Below are 10,170 nucleotides of genomic sequence, written 5' to 3'. Positions count from 1 at the left end.
TATAGGATGGGAAGATGACCTGCTTGAGCCTTTGGAATTATAAACATTTATTTTTAAAATTTATAATGAATAAAAAGTAAAAAGGTAAACCGTTTAATTTAAAAATAAAGACACCTTCAAAAACAGGTTATGTGTAGTGTCTTCAATAAAATATTAAAATATGCTCATAAAATTAGATCAGATTCACATATAAAATAGCATAGGTAACATAAATATAAATCTCATTTCTTTTCTGCTACTTCTGTATTGTAAATTTGCAAGGACTAAAAAATCTTCTATTTAAAATGTCAAGTAGTGTGTTATGTTTTTGATCACTATTACTGATTTACTGTTTGATAATATTTTTTTATTAACATTTTTATTATATTTTTCCTCAGATTCAACTATGCCTACAAAAATAAGAGAGATGAAGGCTGCAAAACGTCAAAGACAGCAGGAGAAAAAAAAAATGCAGCAGTCCTCTAACAAAAAGATTTCTCAAGCGATGAAGAAAGCACCGGGTAAGAGCTCTAAATATTTCATAAAAAATATTTCAAATAAAAAAAATATTAGTACAGAAAATGTTTCAATCCATAACAACACAAGTAAATCAAATGGAAAGAAAAGGACAAATGAAAATGTTACTGCTAGAGCAAGAGATAAATCTGTGCATGATAGTAGAAGGAAACAACAGTTTACGGAGATTCGTAAACGAATGTTCCGTAACAGGATAATTGGCAATTTGTTAAAAAATATTAAGAAAGGTCAACAGAAATTAGTTTTTTATAGGAGAAAAAAAAAAGTTGAGAAAGTTATTGATCAGGCTTTTGAAATTAAACGTAAGTTATTTATTTTGATAATCAATAGAATTAGGAAGCTAAACAAGGCAATTTTTGATTTCAAAAGAAATAGTAGATGGAAGAGAATAGTTAATCGTAGTAATTTTTGTGAAGTTTTTTCTGGAGAATGGATACATAGTTCAAGCTGTGAGGCATTTTTTAATGAAGAGAGTTATTTCCAGGATAATGATTTGGTGCATGCAGTTGACATCAGTGGTCGTGCTTATGAAGTGAAAGATGGTTGTCCAGTTGAAAAAGAAAAACTTGTGACAACAGAGGCAGAAGAGTTGTTAGGTAATGAGGTTTTAGGAAGACGTGCTAAGGGTCCTGTGTACACCTGGAAGTGTAGTAGTATTTGCAGTGTGCGACAGGATTCTATCAATTTGCTTTGTGATTTTGTACGGTCATTTAACAAGAAAAGTTTGAAGCAGAAAATGAGGTTGTTGCAAGAATTAGATCCTTGCAGAGTGAGAGAAGTGACAGGTTTGCATGGTCATTCACTGGCTTGTCTTTCCAGGAGAGTATGCCAGAGTGTTTTTCATCATTTCAGGATGCTAGCAGTGCATCATAACAAAGTGAGGAAGTTAGTTAGACTGTTGTATTATGCTAAGAGTCCAGCAATTATGCTGAAACAATTATGTGCTGCTCTTCTGCATGGTTCTGAAATAGATGTGAGGAATATATGTGAAGAAATTGAGTTTTGTTACTTTGGAAGTAAAGAGGAGAATGTTGAAATTGAGCAAGAAATAGAGGGTCATTTGGAAGATACTGTACATGTTTCCAGTACAGATAATTTCCAGAGGGAAATTGCGACGTTTGACATGAAATCAAGTGAGAGGCCTAATTTCACTTGTGTGTGTTGTCGACGCACTTATTATAAGAATCAGACTAAGTTAGTGGATTTATATGCAAAAAGTGAAAGGGAAAATAATAGTGAATGGAAGGATTTTGCAACATACTTGATGGTAGAAAATTGTTTTGATTTGGGATTGGATCAACGTGTGTGTACTTATTGTTGTAACAAATTAAAACAAAACCAGATGCCTGCTAGAGCAGTTCATAATAATCTGGAATTGGTTGAGATTCCTTCTGAATTGAAGGACTTAAATACTTATGAATCTATTTTGATTCAAAGTATCCATCCCTTTCAGGCTATTGTAAGAATGGAGCCAAAGACAGGGAAATTGCCTCCATCAGATTTACAGAGAGGATTAAAGGGAAGAGTTGTTTATTTGCCTCTAGATTTGAAGAAAAACATTAACACAATTGGAGTAGAAAAAGTGGAAGAGGAACCTCTGGTTATCTTAGTTAATGGGGTTCCGACAAAGAATAAGAAAATATGGCAAGATTTAGTAGATGTTAGGAAAGTTAAAAAGGCAACATTGTATTTGAAAAAAAATAATAAATACTATAAGAATGTATATGTTGAAGAAGAGGAAGTAAGTGAGGAAGAGGATAGCGATTTGTGTGCTGGTCAAATTGAGAAAGTAGAACTCTCTACTAGTGAGGAAATATATGAACATTATAGTGTTCATCCTTTGCATTCAAAGGAAGTCATGGGGAATGCTATTGAGTTGTTTCAAATGAAACAAGCCAAAGGGAGTCCCATTAGTGTTTGGGAGCAAAGTTTGGAAGCTCGGTGTTTCCCACAGCTTTTTCCAACAGGTCAGGGAGGAAGATATGATGAGCGACCTCATCAAATTCCTGCTTCTGAATACCGGACTTTGCGATTGTATGCAGGAGATGCTAGGTTTCGACAATGCATTCCATATTTGTTTCATCTCCTGTTTGAAAGCGATCTGTCTGGACTGTCATATGCAGTGAACCACATCTTGAAAAGTGGTATACACATGCAAAACATCTCGGCAAGTGATTTTATGGATAAAGTGAATGTCCAAGATAGTATTTTGGATTCTCACCTGATTAATCTCATGGCGTGTCAGCGTGGTACTAATGAGTACTGGTACCGTCGTCATGGTGATTTAAAATGTATGCTGAGGAACTTAGGTACTCCCACATGGTTCCTCACTCTGAGCTGTGCCGAGTATGGCTGGGAAGACTTACTTGAATTTCTACGAGAGGCAAATGCTAACGTAGAAAACATCGAATTCAAGACACCCGGAGAACTGTGCTCTTTGGATCCAGTCAATGTATGTAGGTACTTCAATCATAGATTTGAAGCTATGATGTCTTTCATCATGAATAAGAAGAATCCACCTCTTGGAGAGGTGTTGGATTTCTTCTGGAGAAAGGAGTACCAAGCAAGAGGTGCTCCTCATATACATATGTTGCTGTGGATCAAGGATGCACCTAAATTTGGAACGGATCCAGATGACTCAGTGATGAGTTTCATCCAACAGTATTCTACGTGTGCTGTTCCAAACGCAAAGGAGAAGAAAAGCCTAAGAGAAAAAGTTCTGCGTTTCCAAAGCCATCGATGTGGAAAGTACTGCCGTCGTAAATTCCGAAACAAGGACAAGTTCTACACTAAATGTCGTTTCGGCTATCCACGACCGGTGATTTCTAAAGGAAGAGTAAACAGTTTGATGTCTTCGCTGCGACACAATGTCATGAAGAAATCACCTAAAAACACTTACAATTTGAAGAGGAACGAAGAGTCCAAGTACATCAACGACTACAACCCGGTGATTTTGTCCATGTGGAATGCTAACATGGATATACAGTTTGTGGCTGATAACTGTATGGCTGTGGCTCGGTATGTGACGTCTTACATCACCAAAAAAGAGAAGACAGAATTGAAGGATATGTGGGAGGACATTTCCCATGAAAAGAGCCTCAGCAAGAAGTTGTACAGTTTCAGTCTGAAGATGTTGTCGCATCGAGAAATCGGAGCGTACGAATGTTCTGACCGGTTGTCTTCAGCAAGTCTCTATGCCAAGTCCAGGAGTATCGTTTGGGCGAGTCTTGGTCTTGCTGCAACGCGTAATCGAGTTCTCAAACCTGTGCGGGAAATTGAGTATTTGGCGGAAAAGGAGCCAAACAGTACCGACATTTTGAAGACCAACATGTTGGATACATATTATCCAAATCGAAGCAGTCACCTCGAGAATGTTTGTCTGTATGAGGTTCTGCAAAATTACATGTTCAAGAGGAACATCAAAGAAGATACTGAGAAAGGAGTGTATGCTGTAATAGGAAGTGAGGGATGTCTGGTGAAGCAAAGAAAATGCCACTTGATAAACCATCGAAAATTGAGTGGCGAATCTCCTGAAAAAAAGGAGTTTTTCTATTTAGCACTTTTGCAACTTTTCAAGCCTTGGCGTGCAGAAGAGGAACTGCTTGGAGATTTCCTCTGTTATGAAGACTCTTTCAATGCCGCCAAGGAGACCATAGAATGTCCTGCTTTTCCCAAATATGTAGAAATGTTGAATGCGGAAATTGAGCAGGAAGCAACAATTGCAGCCGAGATTGCCAGAGACAGTTCTCAGGACAGTCAGAGTTCTGCTTCATTGAGTCAGGATCCACTAGGAGGACCTCTTATTGAAAATGAAGCTGCCACTGCTATGAATGAGGTGGAAAGAGCCATGGCACATGCTCAAGAGGATGTGGTTAACTTAGAAGAGTTGGAAAGGCAACTCAACGTTGAGCAGAGGAAAATATATGACGAAGTTACCATGCAAATTGATCATGGATTAAGTCATGATAAGAAAGAGTGCTCATGTACGTCGTTGAAGCCTGTCCGACTGTACGTGAGTGGAGAAGCGGGAACTGGAAAAAGTTTCCTCATTAAAGCAATTTCATGCTATTTGCAGGAAAGGACAGAGTCATCGCTGTCTTGTGTTGTCACTGCTCCAACTGGACTGGCAGCACATAATATTAAAGGGATTACTTTACATCGTTTACTGATGCTGCCAGTGGAGCATGACAACAAATTAGAATATCACAAGCTATCTGGAGATGCTTGTTTTGAAGTTTCAAGAATCTTGAGGAAAATGAAACTTCTTATCATTGACGAAGTAAGCATGGTTTCCAATGTCATGCTTGCCTTTGTGCATTTGAGGATGCAAGAAGTTCTCAAAACAGAGTATGATGTGTTATTTGGTGGCAAACACATCATTGTTTTCGGAGATCTTCTGCAGCTGACACCAGTGAAAGGGCAACCTGTGTTCAAAATGCTCACGCATGAAGATACCAGGAAGTGCCTAGGCAGCATTGGCAACGTCAATATATGGTTAAACTTCAATTATGCTGAACTGCATGAAAATATGCGTCAGGCAAAGGATGAAGTTTACAAGACTATTCTACAAGATGTTAGAATTGGAAAAGTGACCGAGCATGGAAAAGAAGCTTTACATGCACGATTACTGTCAAATTTATATCCAGAACAAGATGTTGTGCCTGAGAATATTTTTCAGAAAATTACTGATAAGAAATCTGGAATATGTTTGATGCCAACTCTTGCAGAATGTGCCAAATTTAACAACAAAATGTTGCATTTAGAAAAGCAAGAGATTGTGAAAGTGGAAGCTATTGATAGAGTACAGCATATGGGATCAACAATTATTTTGTCTGAGAATCTGAAATCAAAATTGGATTCATTAGAGAAGACTATATCTAAAACTGCAGGTTTTGAAAAGACTCTGAATGTGTGCTTGAACTGCCGTATAATTTTAAGAAGGAATTTACATGTTGAAAGAGGTCTGGTAAATGGATCAATGGGTAATGTTGTTGATTTTGTGAAATACAGAAATAGAGATGGAATTGAATTTTTAAAAATTAAATTTGATGGCATTGAGGAAGTACAGCTAATTGCTCGTTGTTCTGCTAGATTTTTGCTTGTAAAAGACTTATATGTTCGCCGTAAGCAGTTCCCTGTTTGCTTGGCATATGCGGTGACAATTCATAAATCGCAAGGTTTAAGTGTAGACACTGCATTGGTGAATATTGGCAGTTCTGTGTTCAAGGAGGGTATGGCATATGTGGCATTGTCACGAGTTAGAACTTTATCGGGATTGTACTTGATTGAGTGTGATGTCAGAAACATTTGTGCAGATCTAGATTGTGTTAAGGAATACAATAGGTTAAGAAGAGAGTATGCGCCACATTTGCCTCAGTTTCCTTTGTTTGAGAAACGTCTGGTAGGCCGGAAACGAAGAAATGAGAACAATACTGGGGAGGTTGTAGCAAAAAGACAAAAAGTGAATGAACCTAAAATTACAAGCAGAAACAAAGAGGATTCTGTTGAAGATGTTGTTGGTTTTCAGTTTGAAAACAGTTCTGGTGTCAACTGCTATGCTAATGTAGTAATGAATGTTTTGTTTTCTCTAAAAAATGTAAAAGAAGAGATTGTGGTCAATTCTGATCAAAGATTTTGCAGTTTGTTGAATTCTGTGTTAGAGAAATGTAGCACAGATAGAACAAAAATAGAAAGTGTGTCTGAAATTCGAAACCTGTTAGACAGATGTTCAGGGCAAACACAATTCTCTCAAAATATTCAGCAAGATTGTCAGGAGTTTTTAATGTATATGCTTGATGTATTACATGCTGAAGGTGTAGATGTAGATCAGCTGTTTGGGCTTTCTTATCAATGGCAGCATGACTGCGAGAACTGTATGGTATCAAGTACTACTAGTGTAGACTCAGAAAGATTTATATATTTAACTTTGCCAGACAGTAAATCAGTCTCCTTTAATAAGCTAGTAAAAGCTGCTAATCACAGCATGGAGTGTAGCCAATGTAAATCTGAAATGATGTCCACATTATTTATACGAAAATATGGCCAGTACGTCATTTTAATGTTCCAACGATGTAGGCCTGATGGAACAAAATTGACAACTTTAATAAAAAAATTTGTAGCTTCGCAGTTGTCAATATCAGGAAGGACTTTTGTAACTACAGCAATTATATATCATGACGGCCCTTCAATATCATCAGGACATTACACAGCTTATTTAAAGTCTAGAAATGGCTGGTCATTCTGCAATGATTCTGTTTTAATTTTCAAAAAAAAATTGCCGTATGACCTTAAAAACTCTTACCTGGTGTTTTTAAAACCAAAATTTTAGGAAAATAATCTCGGGATATGATCTGTGGAATTTCAAGAAGTTCTAATGGCTCCTACACAATTTGGCCTTGAGGATAAGTGTAGTTCAGAGACATAACTTCTAATCAAAGGATTGGACATTATGGAGATGTATGTGCACTTTAAATGAGTTCAGAAAAATTGTTTCTTTTCATAAGCTAATTGAAGCAGCCAATCAAAACATGGAGTAGAGGGAATGTAAGTCTGCAATGCTGTCTACTGTTTTACATTGCTTTGTGATTAAAAGTGATGTAGAGAATTAAATAATTGTAGTACTCATAGAGGTAGTGTAAGTCTGCTTCATATTAAGCAGTATCAGTGTCATAGGAAATGTAGAACATGACTGACCAAGAAGGGGAAGATATTATTATTCCAGGATTGTGAAAATGATCTTCAACATTTTAATTCTGAAAGTTGCGGAAATGCCAAATGATGGGATTGGCTTACAAGAAATCCAAGAGTTATAAATATCTCTGACTAGATTTGGCCTTGTGGAAAATAGTGGTAGAGAGCAAGAAGTCATTTATTGCATGTAACGTGTTTTTAAAAACGATGGAGGTTTTCTTTCAGAAAGTGGCGGGCTGAAAGTAATAACAGCACAAAAGAGTGTAAGCTGTTTATAGGACATCCTTGGACGTCATGGAAAGTAAGTTAACTTTAAGGAGTTCTGAATTTTATTTTCTGATGTTGTATGGGTTTTTTAAACACAATCATTTTGATTGTGTTTTTTTTTCCCCGCTGTTACATGATGAATACCTTCAAGTCACTGTTTTTAGTGAATTTTGATACATTCTGAGAACAGCAAAAATAAACCATTTAACATGTATAATTAATTCTGTACTGTTTGCATTTATGATGTATATGTAGAACTGTGTAGGAGGCATGGAGAAGGTGAGTTTTCTGTAAGTGTTAAATTTATTGTATGCAGTGCTGCACTTCTACGTAATCTTTCATATGCTGGACTACATCTGCACAATGAGATACCTAAGCAAAGGAAACACAAGTGATGTGATTGTGAAATGAGCAAAATAAATTGCACATATTTCAATTACATCACTTGAGTTTCCTATCATTACGAATCACATTGTGCAGATCAAGTTTAGGTCTGTCCAGGGAAACATAGGAGGTTTCTACTTTGTTGAAGAGTGCAGTGGACATGACTCACTTCATTAGTAGACTTTCACAGATATTATCTCCTCTGTACACTTCAACAAGTGTAAATCTCATCTTGAACTCTGAGTAGGCCTCACCTCAAACAAATCTCTGGATAGGAGACATGTTATTGGCATACTGAAGCGACACTTTTCTGAAACAAGAGCAATGCAAAAGATGCACCATGTTTTAAGATAGTCCTCACTTCATCTGCATCAAGATACTGTTAGTTTAAAATGTATATCTTTAGCATTGTGTAGAGGACCTGGAGAAGCAGAAGCTTCTGTCAGTGTCAAAGTTGTTGAAAAACTATTTGTCCTTCAATATTTTCCCTTGTCTTTTGTAATTTTTAAATACATATTTTAATTTTTTTTTAAATGTTGGTTCTCTCTTTCACAGATTGAAAGTATAGAAATAAAATGTGATTAATTTAACAGCAATTACAAGGTAAATAGTTGTACTCTTTTCGTTACATTTCTATCACATTCACCTACTATTAGATCCACTGCTTCACTTCTTTAATCCTCAGTTTCCTGCCTTTGCTACTTTCCTCATTCCTTTCTCTATTACCTATTTACTCAACTCCTTCCACTCTTTTTCTCAGTCCCTCTGTTCTCATAGTTCCTCAGTCTTGTTCACTCACTCCATCTCTATTACTCTTAGTGTCTGTGAATTACTTTCCCAACTTTTTTTTTTTGGGGACCGCTTCCTGGGAAGTTGCCCGGTTCGCAAACCAGCAGCGTTATGGCAGTCCACCATTTTGTGTTTCGTTCGAATCAAGATACAAGATGGAGGGCAAATAATGTTCAGAATAGGTAGAAGGGGGCACGGTAGATGTATCTTGACCCCCTTGGTTTTCTGAGGGTGGCTCAGGAGGACCATAGTTCTTCACTCTTGTTCACTCTCTCTGTTTCTATTAATGTCACTGTTTATGACTGATCAAAAAAATGTTTTTTAAAAAAGAACAGTAACTATAAGGGAAGGAAATAGACAGTTATGTTAAAAGAAAGACAGCTAAAGGGAGTAAACTAACGATACTGTTACCTACAATCCACTGCTGTTGATGTTACTGACCATGTCATGAATGATGTAATATGTGAAATCATCAACAGTGGATTGTAGGTAACAGTATCCTTATTTTACTCCCTAGAGCTGTCTTTCTTTTAACATAACTGTGTATTTCCTTCCCTTATAGTTACTGTTCTTTTTTAAAAAATATTTTTTTGGTTAGCTTCCGGTACGCGTACCGGGTAGCGCTCCGGGAGCGAACTAAGAGAAATACAGGTTGGCAGAGTTCCAAATTTTCTACTAATTTTTTTATAATGGGGAGTTAGTTCTGAAAAGAACTTTTTTTTTTATGTTTTTGTTGTTTTATATTTTTTTTAGTATTTTTTGAACATTTTTTTACTTTTTTTGTATTTTCTGAACGTTTTTAAAAATTTTTTGGTTTTTTTGGGGGGGGGGGAAACAAAAACGATCCATTATAAAGGGCTCAACAGGAGCAAAAAAAAAAAATGAATTTATTTTTTGGTGCGTTTTGTGCAAACATTAATATGATTTTGAATTGCTCGCAAAATCAAAGTGATGCTACTTTCTCTGTAGCAGATGAAAGCGCCACATTCCACGCACACTTGTTTTACGTGACCAAACAACATTTGGATGTTTGCAATCACCTCCCTCGCCTCTGGTCCCGACACCTCTGGAACCACCGATCTTCTTGCCATTTGGAGGGGATGTTGTTGTTGGTCACGTAGCTGGGCAGCACTATAGTTATTTGGGTGCCACCTACTCATATGCCGATGCATAGTATGATTCCCATAACTATATTTTTTATCGGTGCCCCTTGACAATCTGTCACCGCATATGCGGCAAAACACGTAACGAGCATTCACTTTCTTTTGCCCCTTAGGAATTCTGTAGAATTGCCAGATATAATTCTCCTGTCGATTGTACCTCCTGGGCTCCTCTGGCAAAAACTCATGCTCTTCCTCCTCTTCCTGTTCTTCCTCTTCTTGCAGAATTACTTCTGCAGGTGGTCCTCTCTTTCTTGGATTTGGTGGAGGTGGTGGGCTAGCACCAGCTGAAGCTACTAATGAAGCCATCACAAAGTCTCAATAAAGGGTCTTTCTCTCACCAAGATGAAAGTCAGAGTGATGA

The 10,170-nt window shown here is 37.0% G+C and overlaps 1 long non-coding RNA gene across 1 annotated transcript; it reads left to right on the top strand.

Annotated features, from left to right (window-relative positions):
* The first annotated feature begins 376 nt into the window (after positions 1–376).
* On the top strand, positions 377–8,460 carry LOC144826352 (uncharacterized). The gene is made up of 3 exons (XR_013609803.1): positions 377–500; positions 7,432–7,507; positions 8,413–8,460. It is a non-coding gene; the product is annotated as an uncharacterized LOC144826352 (long non-coding RNA).
* Positions 8,461–10,170: the final 1,710 nt, after the last annotated feature.

Source organism: Lissotriton helveticus, chromosome 3_2, assembly GCF_964261635.1.
Source record: "Lissotriton helveticus chromosome 3_2, aLisHel1.1, whole genome shotgun sequence".
NCBI classification, from domain to species: Eukaryota; Metazoa; Chordata; class Amphibia; order Caudata; family Salamandridae; genus Lissotriton; species Lissotriton helveticus.
Note: the sequence above shows the minus strand (reverse complement) of the source record. Positions and strands in the feature narration are given on the sequence as shown.